At 39.6% G+C, this 16,635-nt stretch overlaps 1 protein-coding gene across 5 annotated transcripts in view; it reads right to left on the bottom strand.

The window, feature by feature from the left end:
- CCR3 (C-C motif chemokine receptor 3) overlaps positions 1–16,635 on the bottom strand; it is a 141,504-nt gene that overhangs the window by 90,359 nt on the left and 34,510 nt on the right. For all 5 annotated transcript variants that reach the window (XR_012431824.1, XM_074033764.1, XM_065540495.2 and 2 more), the window contains exon 2: positions 1,869–1,956. The gene's annotated coding sequence lies outside the window, so the exon portion shown is untranslated. The remainder of the gene's footprint in view (positions 1–1,868; positions 1,957–16,635) is intronic.

Genomic DNA, 16,635 nt, shown 5'->3' with positions numbered 1-16,635 from the left:
GAATTCTCTGGGTTTCCTTATTTCCTCCCATATATTCTGGACAGGAAGCTGCAGGAGCCTCCAATCTGAAACTGCCAATAGGCACAGATTTTTAAAAAACTATAAGGAAAGCCTCTTCCCCTTAACCAAAAGCCTGGGAAAGGGGTGGCCAAACTAGCGAAAACCTTTGTGGCACTATGTGTGGTACTCCAGCCAAATACCAACAGCAAAATCTCACAACCTTCCCTCCTCTGCAGCATACACACACACACACATAATTTCAACCCGGCCAAGCAGGAAGCTGCTTTCCATCCTGCCCAGCCCACATGTGTGGAAGTGGGCAGCAGTGCTTCTCTGATTACTCTGCTCGATGGTGCCAGTGTCAGCAGGGCCCACCGGGATGCTAACCTTCCATCCCCCATATGGCAGAAGCAGGCTGTGCTCCAATTCTTCCACTGGGTGGTGTTTAGAGGGGCTGAGCAGAGAGCTGATCTACCACATCTTGCTCTGTGGAAGCAGGCAGTGCCCTGAGATCCCCTGCCAGGACCAAGGTAGCCATGTTAGCAGGGTTCAGCAGTATCCTGAGCCTCCACCTTCACCCAGCATTAATAAGACTGAACAAAGCAATGCAAATTAGGTCTAGTAAGTGCTTCACTTTCCCCCCAGGCCTGGTCTCAGTAGGGCCCAATGGGGAACTAAACCTCCCCAACTACCCAGCAGCAAAGAGTCTGAACAAGATGGCATGAAGGAGAGCTGGTAGGCTGTCTTGTCTCCCCACCTCTTGATGTCAGTGGGGACCCAACAAGGAACTGATCCTCCACCCTGCCCAGCATAAACGAGACTGAATAAAACAGTGTGAGGTAGGGCTAGCCGCTTAACTTTCCATCTCCCCTACCAGTGTCAGGGAGTCCCTCCCCTACCCAGCAGGGAGCAGAGCTTGCACCTCTGCTCAAGGGAGGCAGTGTCTGTTGGTGTCCCACTTTCACCCAGAGGTATCAGCAAGACCCAAGGTATCAGGGAGACCCAATGGGGAGTTGAACTTCCACCCCACCCACCTTTAAAAAGGCAGTGTGAGTCAATCCTCTATTTTTGCCAGTGATGTTAGTGGGGCCTAGCTGGAAAATAAACACACACACTAATCTGCTCCTCACACTACACTTCAACAGAGGGACTACTTGCTAAATAATAATAATAATAAAAGAAAAAAGATAGTTAAACAGGACTTAAAATCTACTAAAATATATTTAAATGTAATACAGTAAAAATCTCATTTGCCACAGCAAGAACCAGGAAAATCACAGCTTCAATAAGAAAACACAATCAACATATGCCAACACTGAGATGAATCAGATGTTAGAATTATCTGACAAAGATTTTATAGTAGCCATCATAAAAATGTTTCAACAAGAAATTAATGATCGCTTGAAATATTTTTAAATAAATGATTTCATCAGACATAGATCTTATCAAAATAATCAAATGAAAATTATATAACTGAAAACTAAAATAACTGAAATAAAAAATTTGCTGGATGGGCTTAATAGTAGAATGGAGGTGACAGAGGATAAAAATCAGTGAACTTGAGGAGAGATGAAAACACAATCTGAACAGAGAGAAAATAGGCTGAAAAAAATGAACAGCGTCTCAGGAATCTATAGAATAATAACAAAACGGATAGCATTCATATTATCAAAGTCCCAAAAGAAGAGGAGAAAAAGAATTGATATGAAAAAAGTGTTCAAAGAAATAATGGCTGAAAACTTCTCAAATCTGAAATAGGATAAACCTAAATAAATCCATGCAAAGACACATAATACTTATATTCCTGAAAACTAAAAACAAACAAAAAAATCTTGAATGCATCCAAAGAGAAATGACACATTACTTACAGATAGATGAATATCAACATGAATGACAGTGTATTTGATGTATGAATCCATGGAGACCAGAAGTAAATGGCACAATATTTTTCAAGGGCTGAAAGAAAATAAAGGTTAACTGTGAATTCTAAATCTTATGAAAATCTCCTTTATGAATAAAGAGAAAATAAAGACATTCCTCAACAAAGGAAAGTCAAGAGAATTTATTGCAAGTAAACCTACCTGTAAAAATAGCTAAAGAGGTTATCTAAACAGAAAGGAAATTATAATAGAAGACTTGGAACTTCAGAAAAAAAATAAGAATGGAATTATTAAAAATAGGGGTAGGCCAGGTGCAGTGGCTCACACCTGTAATCCCAGCACTTTGGGAGGCCCAGGTGGGCTGATTACTTGAGGTCAGGAGTTTGAGATGTGCCTGGCCAACATGGTGAAACCCGATCTGTACTAAAAACACAAAAATTAGTTTGTTGTGGTGGTGGGTGCCTATAATCCCAGCTACTTGGGAGGCTGAGGCAGGAGAATGGCTTGAACCCAGGAGGTGGAGGTTGCAGTGAACTGAGATCACCTCACTGCACTCCAGCCTGGGTGACAGAGTGAGACTTTGTCTCAAAAAAAAAAAAAAAAAAAAAAAAAATATATATATATATATATATACACACACACACACACACATACATGGGTAAATATTGTAGACCTTCTTTTCATGAGCTTCTAAAATTACATTTGACAGTTGAAGCAAAAAGTTTAGCACCATCTGACGTAGTATTTAATGTACAGAGAGAAAATACTTAGGACAATTATTATTGAAAAGTGAGGAAGGGCTGGGCGGGCACAGTGGCTCATGCCTGTAATCCCCCCACTTTGGGAGGCTGAGGCAGGCGGATCATGAGGTCAGGAGATTGAGACCATCCTGGCTAACATGGTGAAACCCCGTCTCTACTAAAATAAAATTAAAAAAATACAAAAAATTAGCCAGCTGTGGTGGCAGGCACCTGTAGTCCCAGCTACTTGGGAGGCTGAGGCAGGAGAATGGTGTGAACCCAGGAGGCGAAGCTTTCAGTGAGCCAGATCAAGCCACTGCACTCCAGCCTGGGCGACAGAGCAAGAGTCCATCAAAAAAAAAAAAAAAAAAAAGAGAGAGAAAGAGAGTAAAGGAAAAAAAAGTGAGGAGGATAAAAGGACCTAAATGGAAATAAAATTTCTACACTTCATTTGGACTGGTAAAATATCAATACCAGTAGACTGTGATAAGTTATGTGTATCCATGCTAAGAACATACTTATACATAGAACGATGCCTAAGATAAATACACCAAGCGACATACTAAAAACACTATAAATAAATCAAGATGAAATTATTAAAAATGTCCAAGTAACCCACAGGAAGATAAGAAAAGAGAAACCAGGGGACAAGAAATGCAGGGAACAAACAGAAAATAGATAATAAAATGGCAGACTTAGAATGCCCTGACATATCAATAATTACCTTAAATGTAAATTGTTGAAATATACCAATTAAAAAGCAAAAATTGGCAAAGTGAATAAAACAACCATTATTTAAGAACATGCTGCTACAAGAAACTCACTTTAGATATAGCAGCATAGGTAAGTCAAAAGTAAAAGGATGGGACACGATATACTATGCAAGTCTTAATAATAATTGATACAAAGTAGGAGTGACTATGTGAATATCATACAAAGCAGGCTTATGAGCAAAGAAAATTACTAGAGACAAAGAGGGACATGACATAATAGTAAAAGAATCAATCCATGAGGAATACATATGATCCTAAAGGTATATGCACCAAACAGTACAGCATAAAAATACATGCTGCAGAAAGTGATAAACATGAAAGGAAAAATAGACAAATTCACAAGTGTATATGGGAACTTCCACACCCTACTCTCAGCAACTTGTAGAACTATTAGACAGAAAAACAGCAAGGATATAGAAGAAATGAACAACACAATCGACCATCAGCAGTTATTGACATTTATAGGACATTCCACCTGAGAACAGCAGAACTCACATTTTTTAAGTGCCCATGGAATATTTACCAAAATTGACAATATCCTGAGCCAAAAATAACATCCCAACATATTTTTAAAAATTGAAATTATATAAGATTACGAGATTTGTTCTTTGACCGCGACAACAGGAAAACACTTGGAAATTAAACAGCACACTTCTAGAGACAAAGAGGGACATGACATAATAATAAAAGAATCAATCCATGATTGATCAAAATAATGTATGGATCAAAGATGAAGTTTTGAAAGAAATAAAGCAAAATATACAAGTGAATGAAAACAAAAATTTAGTAGTCTATCAAGATATGAGTGAGACAGCTAAAATATTGCTGACAGGAAAATTTACAGCACTGAACACATTAAAAAATTAAAAAGGGCCGGGCGCGGTGGCTCAAGCCTGTAATCCCAGCACTTTGGGAGGCCGAGACGGGCGGATCACGAGGTCAGGAGATCGAGACCATCCTGGCTAACACGGTGAAACCCCGTCTCTACTAAAAAAAAAAAAAAAATACAAAAAACTAGCCGGGCGAGGTGGCGAGCGCCTGTAGTCCCAGCTACTCGAGAGGCTGAGGCAGGAGAATGGCGTAAACCCAGGAGGCGGAGCTTGCAGTGAGCCGAGATTGCGCCACTGCACTCCAGCCTGGGTGACAGAGCGAGACTCCGTCTCAAAAAAAAAAAAAAAAAAAAAAAAAAAAAGTAAAAAGGTCTCAAATAAACAGTCTAAATTTCTACTTCAAGAAACTAAAAAAGAAGAGCAAAATAAACCTAAAGCATGCACAAAGAAGGAAATAATAAGATACTTGATTTTAGCTAGTATCTTTTTTGTCCACAGTGGTATAAGACTAGAAAACAATAATAGGAAGAATTTTGGAAAACTCACAAATATATGAAAATGAACCAACATATTATGGAACAACCCATAGATCAAGAAAAAAAATCAAAAAAGAAATCAAAAATTTATTGAGACAAATGAAAATGGAAACACCACATACCAAAACTTATGGGATTCAGCAAAAGCAGTGCTAAGAGGGAAGTTTATCACAATGTATGCCTACATTAAGAAAAAAGAAAGATCTCAAATAAAAAACTTAACTTCACACCTCAAAGGACTAGAAAAAGAAAAACAAATTATCTGGGCATGGTGGCTCACACCTGTAATTCCAGCTACTCAGGAGGCTGAGGCAGGAGGATTATTTGAGACCAGGACTTCAAGACTAACCTGGGCAACATAGGAAGACCCTATCTCTACAAAAAATAATTTAAAAATCACCCAGGCACAGTGACTCACACCTGTAGTCTTGTTTACTTGGAAGGCTGAGGCAGGAGGATTGCTTGAGCCCAAGAGTTCAAGATTGCAGTGAGCTATGATTGTGTCACTGCACTCCAGCCTGAGTGACAGAACAAGACCTATCTCTATAAATAATAAAAATTTTAAAAAGAAGAAACTAAGCCCAAAATCAGAAAAAGGAAGGAAATAATAAAGATTGAGCAGAAATAAGTGACATAGAGACTAGAAGGATAATAGAAAAAGATCAGTGAAACTGAGTTTGTGAACAAAATTGACAATAAGCTAGACAAACTAAGAATGAAAGGACTAAAATACGTGAAAGTATAAATAAAGGGGAGACATTACAACTGATATCACAGAAATAAAAATAATGATAATAGACTACTATGAACAATTATGCCACAAACTGTGTAACTCAGAAAAGATGAATAAATTCCTAGAAATACAACCTACAAAGCATGAATTATGAAGAAATAGACAATCTGAGCAAACCAATAACAAGTAAGAAGATTGGATCAGTATCCACAAACCTCCCAACCTCCCAGCCTCAAAAAGCCCAAGACTAGATGTCTTGACAGGTTAATTCTACAGTTAAAGAAGAATTAATACCAGTCCTTCTCAAACTTGTCCCAAAAAATTGAAGAGACGAGAATATTTTCAAACTCATTTCATTACAGCATTACCCTGATACCAAAGCCAGATAAGAAAACTATAAGGAAAGAAAATCACAGGCCAATATCCCTGAACATAGATGCAATAATCTTCAACAAAATGCTTGCAAACCAGATTCAACAGCACACTGAGTGGATCATATACCATAACCAAACTGGATTTATCCCTGGGATGCAAGGGTGTTACAACATACACATATCAATAAATATGATACACTACATTAACAGAATGAAATTGAACCCTTGTCTTACACCATATACAAAATTAACTTGAAATGAATTAAAGACTTAAATGTAAGATCTGAAACCATAAAACTCCCAGAAGAAAACATAGGGAAGATTCCTTGAAATTGATCTTGGCAATGATTTTTTTGGATACGACACAAAAAGCATAGTCAACAAAAGCAAAAATAAACACTCCAGCCTGTGCAACAGAGTAAGTGAGACTCTATCTCAAAAATAAATAAACAAGGGGGATTACATCAAATGAAAAACCTTCTGCAGAGCAAAGAGCACAATCAACACAAATGGAAAGACAACCCATGGAATGGGAAGAAAATGTGCAAACCATATACCTGATAAGACATTGATATCCAAAATGTATGAAGAACTCACACAACTCAATAGCAAAACATAAATAACCTGACTGAAAAATGGGCAAAGGACAAGAATAGACATTTTTTCCAAAGAAGACATGCAAATGGCCAATGAGTATATAAAGTCACTCAATATTACAAGTCATCAGAGAAATGCAAATTAAAACCACAATAAGATATCACCTCACACTTGTTAGGATGGCTATTCCCAAAAAGACATGAGATTACAAGTGTTGGTGAGGGTACATAGAAAAGGGAACCCTTGTACACTGTTTGTGGGAACGTAAATTGGTATAGCCATTATGGAAAACAGTATGGAGGATCCTCAAAAAATTAAAAATGGAACTACTACATGATCCAGCAATCTCACTTCTGGGTATATATCCAAAGGAAAAGAAATCAGTATCTCAAAGAGGTAGTGGGAACCCCGTGTTCATTGCAGGATTATTCGTGATAGCCAAGACACAGAAACAAACTAATTGTCCATCAATAGATGAACGAATAAAGACAATGTGGTATATAAACACAATGGAATATTATTCAGTCTTAAAAAAAATAGGGAAATTCTGCCATTTATAGCAACATGAGTGAGCTGGAAGACATTAGGATTAGTGAAATAAGCCAGACACAGAAAGACAAATACTGTATGATCTCACTTATATGTGGAATTTTTAAAAGTTGAACTCAAAGAAACAGAGAGTAGAAAATTATTATGAAGGGCTAAGGTAATGGAGATAAAGGAAATGTTGGCCAAAAGGTACAAACTTTCAGTTACAAAATGAACAAGTTCCAGGTGTCTGAGGTACAGCATGGGTGATGATGAATGTGTAATTTATGCAATTGTGGTAATCATTACATGATGCATATGTATATCAAATTATCGCATTGTACACCTTGAATATATACAATCTTTATTTGTCAATTAAATATTTTAAAATAAGGAAATATAAAGATAAGAACAGAATCAATGAAATTGAAAATTAAAACAATAGAAAAAAATCAATGAGAAAAATCAGCTACTTCTTCAAAAAAATCAATAATAGTGATAAATCTCTAGTGCTGTAATCCCAGCACTTTGAGAGGCCAAGGCAGGAGGATTGTGTGAACTTAGGAATTTAGGACCAGCCTGGGCAACATAGTGAGATCTCTTCTCTACTAAAATTCAAAAAAATTTAGCCAGGTGTGGTGGTGCATACCTATAGTCTCAGCTACTCAGGGGGCTGAGGCAGGAGGATCATTTGAGTCCTGATTATGCCACTTCACACTATCTAGCCTGGGCACTAGAGCAAGCACCTTTCTCAAAAAAGAAAAAAAAAAGAGAAAAAGACATGAATAACCAATATCAGAAATGAAACAGGAATACTGAAAGGATACTACATATAACTCTAGTGTCGTAAATTCAACAACATATAAAAAATGGACTGAATCCTTAAAAACCACAAAGTGCCAAAACTCAACCAATATGAGATATATAATGTGACTAGTATAATAATCATTAAAGATAATAGATTTGTAAATAAAAAGCTCCTCACAAAGAAATCTTCAAGGACCAGAAGTCTTCATTGGCGAATTCTACCAAATATTTAAAAAAGAATTAGTACCAATTTTGCATAATATCTTCCAGAAGCTAAAAGAGTGAACACTTCCTAACTCACTTTTTGAGGTTAGTATTATCCTGTTATCAAAATCAGAGAGGCAGACAGTATAAACAAAGAACACAAAAGGCCATGAACTTAGACACAAAAATCCTCAACAAAACATTAGTAATAAAACAACGTATAAAATAATTGTACACCATGAAAAAATGGGATTTATTCCAGTACAAAAGGCTGTTTCAACATTTGACAGTCAACCAATGTAACTCACCATATCAACAGGCTAAAGAAGAAAACCGTAGAATCATACCATTAGGTACAGGAAAATCATTTGACAAAATCCAGCATCTGTTAATGATGAAAAACTCTCAGCAAAGTAGGAACAGACAGGTACTTCCTCAACATGATAAAGAGCGTCCTCAAAGCCTAGAGATAACATACTTGATGGTGAAAAAATGAATGCTTTCCCCCTAAAATAAGGAACATGGGGAGGATGTACATTCTCACCATTCTTATTCAACATATAACTGAGATAAAGGCATATAGATTGGAAAGGAAGAAATAAAACTGTCTCTACTTGCAGATGGTATCATTGTCTACATAGAATATCCCAAGGGAATCTAACAAAAAATCTTCTAGTACTAATAAATGAGTTCAACAAGTTTGCAGGAACAAAATCAGTGTACAAAAATTAAATGTGGTTTATTTCATTTGTGTGATTGTTACCAACATTCTTAGCATCACTCACACCACACTGCCTGAGCCAAGCTGAGCTTCTGCAGCAGCTACTGTGGCCCTGCTGCTTGCTGCAGACTCCCACCAAGCACTTTGCAGACTCACATCCAGCCTGCGGGCCATTCCACATGGCAGGGCCAGGCCTGGGGAGACTGTGTCCAGGGACAGGCCATGCAGTGACATCCCCCACCCCTTCCACCTTTACCCAGAGGGCAGGCAGTAGCCCAGCAGGCCCAGCTGTTGCCAGGGCAGACACAGTGCTAAGTAGGGGTGGGGTGGCCTAACCCAGGGACTAGGGCCAGGGAGGGAGCTGGGCACCAAGAAGAGGGTGGGGCAAGTAGTGCCAAAGACTTGCTGGGCACTGCAGTGGATCTCTGGGACGAGGACTGTTGCTGCTGCTGCCCCTTCATTACACATTCAAGTGAAAATTTTTCAGAAGTCAGCAGAAACATTGTGTTAAAAATAAAAGACTGAGTTGCAGTTATCACCAAACCCAGGAGAATACACTCCCTGGAAAACTTCCCTTCGAAATAAAAAAGTAGAGCCCAAGACTCTAGCTTGACAGTTTCCAGCTCAGTGGTCCTACATCTGCCTGAATTTACCAAGGAGTGCAGCCTCCTGTTGTTCTGAAAACATCTGGATAGCAGGACTGGCAACTCCCCCAACAGCATAGCCAGATAGGCCACACCTGCTAGAGTTTTCAACCTAGCAGTCCTCCTTCCACCTGAACTCTGCGGGCAGATTCAAACTTGTGTTTCCCCAGGAAGCACATGACAGTAGATTAGGGCCAACAATGGCTTGTTGGCCAACTTCATCTTCAACCTGAGGGAACCCTGTGGACCAGAATATCCGAGAAAGAAATGCAGACACAGAGGTAGGAATCAGAGGGGACTCCTCCAAGACCCAGGAGCAGACTAGAATTGAAGCCAGTCAACCAAACACACCTTATACCATAATCAAACCTCCAAGGGCATCAAAGAAGAAAGAAGCAAATCAGTTCATCCAAAATACAGCAACTTCAAAGACCAAAGGAACATCAGCCCACATACATTAGAAAGAACCAGTGCAACAACTCTGGCAACTCAAAAAGGCAGAGTGCCTTCTTTCTTCCAAACGACTGCAATAGCTCTCTAGAAAGGGTTCTTAACCAGGCTGAGATGGCAGAAATGACAGAAATCGAATTCAGAATATGGGTAGGAACCAAGATCATCGAGATTCAGGAGAATATTGAAACCCAATCCAAGGAAATGAAGAGTCATGATAAAATGATACAAAAGCTGACAGACAAAATAGCTAGTATAGAAAAGAATGTAGTCAACTTGATAGAGCTGAAAAACATGCTACAAGAATTTCATAATGCAATCACTAGTATTGAAAGCAGAATAGATCAAGCTAAGGAAAGAATCTCAGAGTTTAAAGACTGGCTTTCTGAAATATGACAGTCAGACAAGAATAAAGAAAAAAGGATGAAAAGGAATGAAGAAAACCTTCAAGAAATATGGAATTACGTAGCGATTAAATCTGCGATTCACTGGCATTCCTGAAAGAAATGAGGAGAAAGGAAGCAACCTGGAAAACATTTCAGAATATCATCCATAAAGATTTCCCCAAACTAGATGGAAAGGCCAACATTCAAATTCAGGAAATGCAGAGAATCTCTACAAGTTACTTCACAATTAGATCATCCCCAAGACACATAATCATCAGATTCTCCAAGATTGACATGAAAGAAAAAATGTTAAAGGCAGCTAAAGAAAAAGGACAGGACACCTACAAGTAGAAGTCCATCAGACTAACAACAGAACTCTCAGCAGGAACCCTATAAGCCAGAAAAGACTGGGTGCCTATATTCAACATTATTAAAGCAAAGAAATTGTAACCAAGATTTGTTCACATCTGGCCAAAATAGTTTCATAAGCAAAGAAGAAATAAGACTCCTTTCACACAAACAAATGCTAAAGGAACTTGTTACCATCATACCTGTCTTACCAGAGATTCTGAAAGAAGCACTAAATATGGAAGAAAAGATCATTACCAGCCACTGCAAAAATACTTAAGTACATGGACCAGTGACTGTAAAACAGCCACACAAAGAAGTCTGCATAGTAACCAGCTAACAACATGATAACAGGATTAAACCACACATATCAATGACTTACCTTGAATGTTAATGGGCTAAATGCCCCAATTAAAAGGCACAGAGTGGCAAACTGGATAAGAAACTAGACCCAATAGTATGCTGTTTTCAAGAGACCCAACTCACATGCAATGACACCCATAGTCTCAAAATAAAAGGATGGAGAAAAACCTATCAAGAAAATGGAAAACACAAAAAAGCAGGTGTTGCAATTCTAATTTCAGACAAAGCAGACTTTAAACCAACAAAGAACAAAAAAGACAAAGAAGGGGCCTGGCACAGTGGCTCACGCCTGTAATCCCAGCACCTTGGAAGGCCGAGGCAGGCGGATCATGAGGTCAGGAGATCGAGACCATCCTGGCTAACACAGTGAAATTACAGAAAAATTCTACTAAAATTACAGAAAAATTTTAGTCTCTACTAAAATTACAGAAAAATTCGCTGAGCATGGTGGCGGGCACCTGTAGTCCCAGCTACTCAGGAGGCTGAGGCAGGAGAATGGCAGGAACCTAGGAAGTAGAGCTTGCAGTGAGACAAGATCGTGCCACTGCACTCCAGCCTGGGCGACACAGTGAGACTCCATCTCAAAAAAAAAAGAAAAAGAAAAAGACAAAGAAGGGCATTACATAATGGTAAAGGGGTCAATTAAACAAGATCTAACTATCCTAACTCTATATGCATCCAACACAGGTGTGCCCAGATTCATAAAGCAATTTCTTGGAGAGTTACAAAGAGACTGAGATTCACACACAATAATAATGGGACACTTTAACCCCACTGACAGTATTAGACAGATTATCAAAGCAAAAAATTAACAGATTCAAGACCTGAACTTAATGCTTGAACAAATGGACCTAATAGACATATATGAAACTCTCCACCAAAGGCAACAGAGTATGCATTCTTTTCATTGCCACATGGTACATACTCTAAAATTGACCATTTAGTTGGACATAAGACAATCCTTAGCAAACAAAAAAACTTAAATCATACCAACTACACTCTTGAACCACAGCACAATAAAAATAGAAATTGAGGCCAAGAAAATTGCTCAAAACCATACAATTATATGGAAATAGAACAACTTGCTCCTGAATGACTCTTGGATAAGTAATAAAATTAAGGCAGAAATCAAGAAGTTATTTTAAACCAATGAAAACAAAGACACAACATATGAGAATCTCTGGGATACAGCTAAGGCATTATTAAGAGGGAATTTCATAGCACTAAATGCCTATCAGTCTGTAGGATCAGTCTGTAGGCCCCACTTCCAAGGGACCTCACAGGATAAGACCAACTGGCTTGGAATTCCAGCTAGCCACCAGCAACAGGGTAGCACCTACCTGAGACAGGGTAGAGCTCCTGGGGGAGGGATGGGCTTCCACCTTTGTTGTTTGGATGACTCAGCCATTCCAGCCTGCAGGCTTTGGAGGGTCCAAATAGACCAGACAGGAAAGGGATTCCCCCATCACAACACAGCTGCTTTACCAAAATGTGGGCAGACTCCTTCTTTGAGTGGGATCCTGATCCACTCCTGCTCACTGGGCTGGGCCTTCCATCCAGGGCCTCCAGCCACCCTCACCCATATTTTAAAGAGTTCTGATTTCTCCCTGGGACAGAGTGCCTGAGGGGAGGGGCAGGCCACCACCTGTGTTGTTTGGATGACTCAGACATTCCAACCTGTGGGCTTTGGAGAGTACAAATGGTCCAGACAAGAAAGGGATCTCCCGGCATACCACAGCTGGTATGCCAAAATGTGGCCAGACTGCTTCTGTAAGCAGGACCCTGATCCGTTCCTCCTCACTGGGCAGGACCTCCCATCTGGGACCTTCAGCCACCCCAACTCATATCCTATAGCTGACAGAGTTCAGATTTCTCCCTAGGACAGAGTGACCACTAGGAGGGGAAGGCTGCCCCCTTTGCTGTTTGGGCCACTCGGGTATTCTAGCCTGTGGGCTTTGGAGAGTGCAAACAGACTGGGGAGGAGGCAACACTCCCACACAGCATGACTGCTTTGCCAAGGCATGGCCAGACTGCTTCTTTAAATAGAACCCTGACCCATTCCTCCTCACTGGGCAGGACCTCCCAGCCAGGGCCTCCGGTCACCCCTACCAGTGTTCTACAGCCGACAGTTTTCTGTTTTCTTTCTGGGACAGAGTGCCCAGCAGCAGGGGCTGGGGGGGTGGTAGGAGGTTGTGGGCTACCACCTTTCCTGTTTGGGGATCTCAGCCTTGGAGAGCCCAAAGTTATTGCAGACTGAAGGGATTCCCCCAACAAAGTACAGCTGCTCTACCAAAACACAGCCAAACTACTTCTTTAAGCAGGTCCCTGATCTTGTTCCTCCTGACTGGGCAAGGCCTTCCAACTGGGGTCTCCAGCCACCTCCTACAGATCCATACGCCCCTGGGATGGAGTTCCCAGAGAAAGGGGCAGGCTGCCATCTTTGCTGTTTTGCAGCCTTCACTGGTGATACCTCTAGGTACTGGAAAATCCAAAGTGACTAGGGTCTGGAGCAGATTCAGAACAAACTACAGCTGCCCTATGGAAAAGTGGCCAGATTGTTAAAAGAAAAATGAGCAAACAAACAGAAACAAACAAACAACCCACAGAAACTCTATCCAAAGGCCAGCAACTTCAAAGATCCAAGGTAGATAAGCCCACAAAGATGAGAAAGAATCAGGACAAAAACACTGAAAACTACAAAAACCAGCGGGCCCTCTTTCCTCCAAATGACCACAACACTTCAACAAGGATTTGGAACTGGGCTGAGGATGACATGGCTGAAATGACAGAAGTAGGCTTCAGAATGTGGATAAAAACAAACTTCACTGAGCTAAAGAAGCACGTTGTAACCCAACGTGAGGAAGCTAAAAGTCATGGTACAACAATACAGGAGCTGACAGCCAAAATAACCAGTATAGAGAGGAACATAACCAACCTGGTAGAACTGAAAAACACACTACAAGAACTTCACAATGCAATCACAAGTATTAAAAGCAGAATAGGCCAAGCAGAGGAAAGAATCTCAGAGCCTGGAGACTGACTTTCTGAAATAAGACAGCCAGGCAAGAATAGAGAAACAAAGAATGAAAAGGAATGAACAAAATCGCCAAGAAACATGGGATTATGTAAAAAGAGACCGAATCTATGGTTGATTAAGGTACCTGAAACAGACAGAGAGAATGGAACCAATTTGGAAAACATATTTCAGGATATCATGCAGGAGAACTTCCCCAACCTAGATAGACAGGCCAACATTCAAATTCAGGAAATGCAGAGAACCTCATCTCCACAAGAAGATTATCCCCAAGACACAATCATAAAATTCTCCAGGGTCAAAATGAAAAAAAAAAAAAAAAAAAAGTGTTAAGGGCGGCCAGAGAGGAAGGCCAGATCACCTACAAAGGGAAGTCCATCAGACTAACAGCAAACCTCTCAGTGGAAACCCTGCAAGCCAGAAGAGATTGGAGGCCAATATTCAACATTCTTAAAGGAAAGAAATTCCAACCCAGAATTTCACATGTGGCCAAACTAAGCTTCATAAGCAAAAGAGAAATAAGATTCTTCAGACAAGCAAATGCTTCAAGAATTCATTACCACCAGACCTGCCTTACAAGAGCTCCTGAAGGAAGCACTAAACATAGAAAGGAAAAATTGTTACCACCCACTACAAAAACACATTGAAATACACAGACAAGTGACGCTAGGAAGCAACCACATAAACCAGTCTGCAAAACAACCAGCTAGCATTATGATGACAGGATCAAATTCACACACACAATATTAACCTTAACCGTAAGTGTAAATGGGCTAAATGCCCCAATTAAAAGACAGAGTGGCAAGCTGGATAAAGAATTAGTATGCTGTCTTTAAGAGACCCATCTCACATGCAAAGACATACATAGGCTCAAAATAAAGGGATGAAGAAAAATTTACCAAGCAAATAGAAAACACAAAAAGCCAGGGTCGCAGTCTAGTTTTTGACAAATTGACTTTAAACTAAAAAAGATTTAAAAAGACAAAGAAGGGTATTACATAATGGTAAAGGGTTCAGTTCAACAGAAAGAGTTAACTATCCTAAATAGATATGTACCCAACACAGGAGTACTCAGATTCATAAAGCAAGTTCTTAGAGACCTTGAAAGAGACTTAGATTCCCACACAATAATTGTGGGACACTTTAGCACTCCACTGACAATATTAGACAGATCATTGAGACAGAAAATTAACAAAGATATTCAGGACCTAAACTCAGCTCTGGATCAAATGGATCTGATAAATACCCACAGAACACTCCACCTGAAAACAACAGAATACATGATCGTCTCATCTCCACATGGCACTTTCTCTAAAACTGATCAAATAATCAGGAAGTAAAACACTCCTCAGCAAATGCAAAAGAACTGAAATAATAACAAACAAATCTCTTGTGCCACAGTGCAATCAAATTAGAACTCCAGACTAAGAAATCTACTCAAAACCATGCAAGTACATGGAAATTGAACAACCTGCTCCTAAATGACTAGGGTAATTAGTAAAATTAAGGCAGAAATCAAGATGTTTTTTGAAACTAATGAGAAAAAACATACAACATACCAGAATCTCTGGGACACAGCTGAGGCACTGTTAAGAGAGAAATTTATAACACTCACTACCCACATCAAAAATCTAGAAACGTCTCAAGTTAACAACGTAACATCACAACTAAAAGAACTAGATAACCAAGAGAAAACAAACTCCAAATGTAGCAGAAGACAAGAAATAACCAAGATCAGAGTTGAACTGAAGGAGATAGAGACACAAAAAACCTTCAAAAGTTAAACAAATAGAGTAGCTGGCTTTTTGAAAAAAATTAATAAAATAGACCACTACCTAGACTAGTAAAGAAGATAAAAGATTCAAATAAACACAATCAGGAATGATAAAGGAGATATTACAACTGACCCCACAGAAATACAAATAACCATTAGAAACTACTAAGAACACCTACATGCACACAAACTAGAAAACTTAGAATAAATAAATAAATTCCCGAACACATACACCCTCCCAAGACTCAACCAGGAAGAAATTGAATCCCTGAACAGAACAATAACAAGTTCTGAAATTGAAGTAATAATAGTCTACCAATCAAAAAAAGCCCAGGACCAGAAGTATTCACAGCTGAATTCTGCCAGATGTACAAAGAAGAGCTGGTACCATTCCTACTGAAATTATTCCAAAAAATCAAAAAGGAAGGACTCCTCTTTAACTCATTCTATGAGGCCAGCATCATCCTGATACCGAAACCTAGAAGACATAAAACAAAACAAGAAAACTTCAGGCCAATACAATTAACAATACCTCAACAAAACACTGACAAAACAAATCTAGCAGTACATCAAAAAGCTTATCCACCATGATCAAGTAAGCTCCGTCCCTGAGATGCAAGGTTGGTTCAACATATACAAATCAATAACATATACAAATTCTGTTTATCATCACATAAACAGAACTAAAGACGTCAGGGACAGTGGCTCACACTTGTAATCCTAGCACTTTCAGAGGCTGAGGCGGGTGGATTGGCTGAGCTCAGGAGCTGAAGACCAGCCTGGGCAACATGGTGAAACCCTGTCTCTACTAAAAACACAAAAAATTAGCCGGCTGTAGTGGCATATGCCTATTGTTCCAGCTACTCAGGAGGCTGAGGCAGGAGAATTGCTTGAACCCAGGAAGAGGAGGTTG

This window comes from Macaca fascicularis, chromosome 2, assembly GCF_037993035.2.
Source record: "Macaca fascicularis isolate 582-1 chromosome 2, T2T-MFA8v1.1".
Lineage (NCBI taxonomy): Eukaryota > Metazoa > Chordata > Mammalia > Primates > Cercopithecidae > Macaca > Macaca fascicularis.
This window is presented reverse-complemented; position numbering and strand designations above follow the sequence as displayed.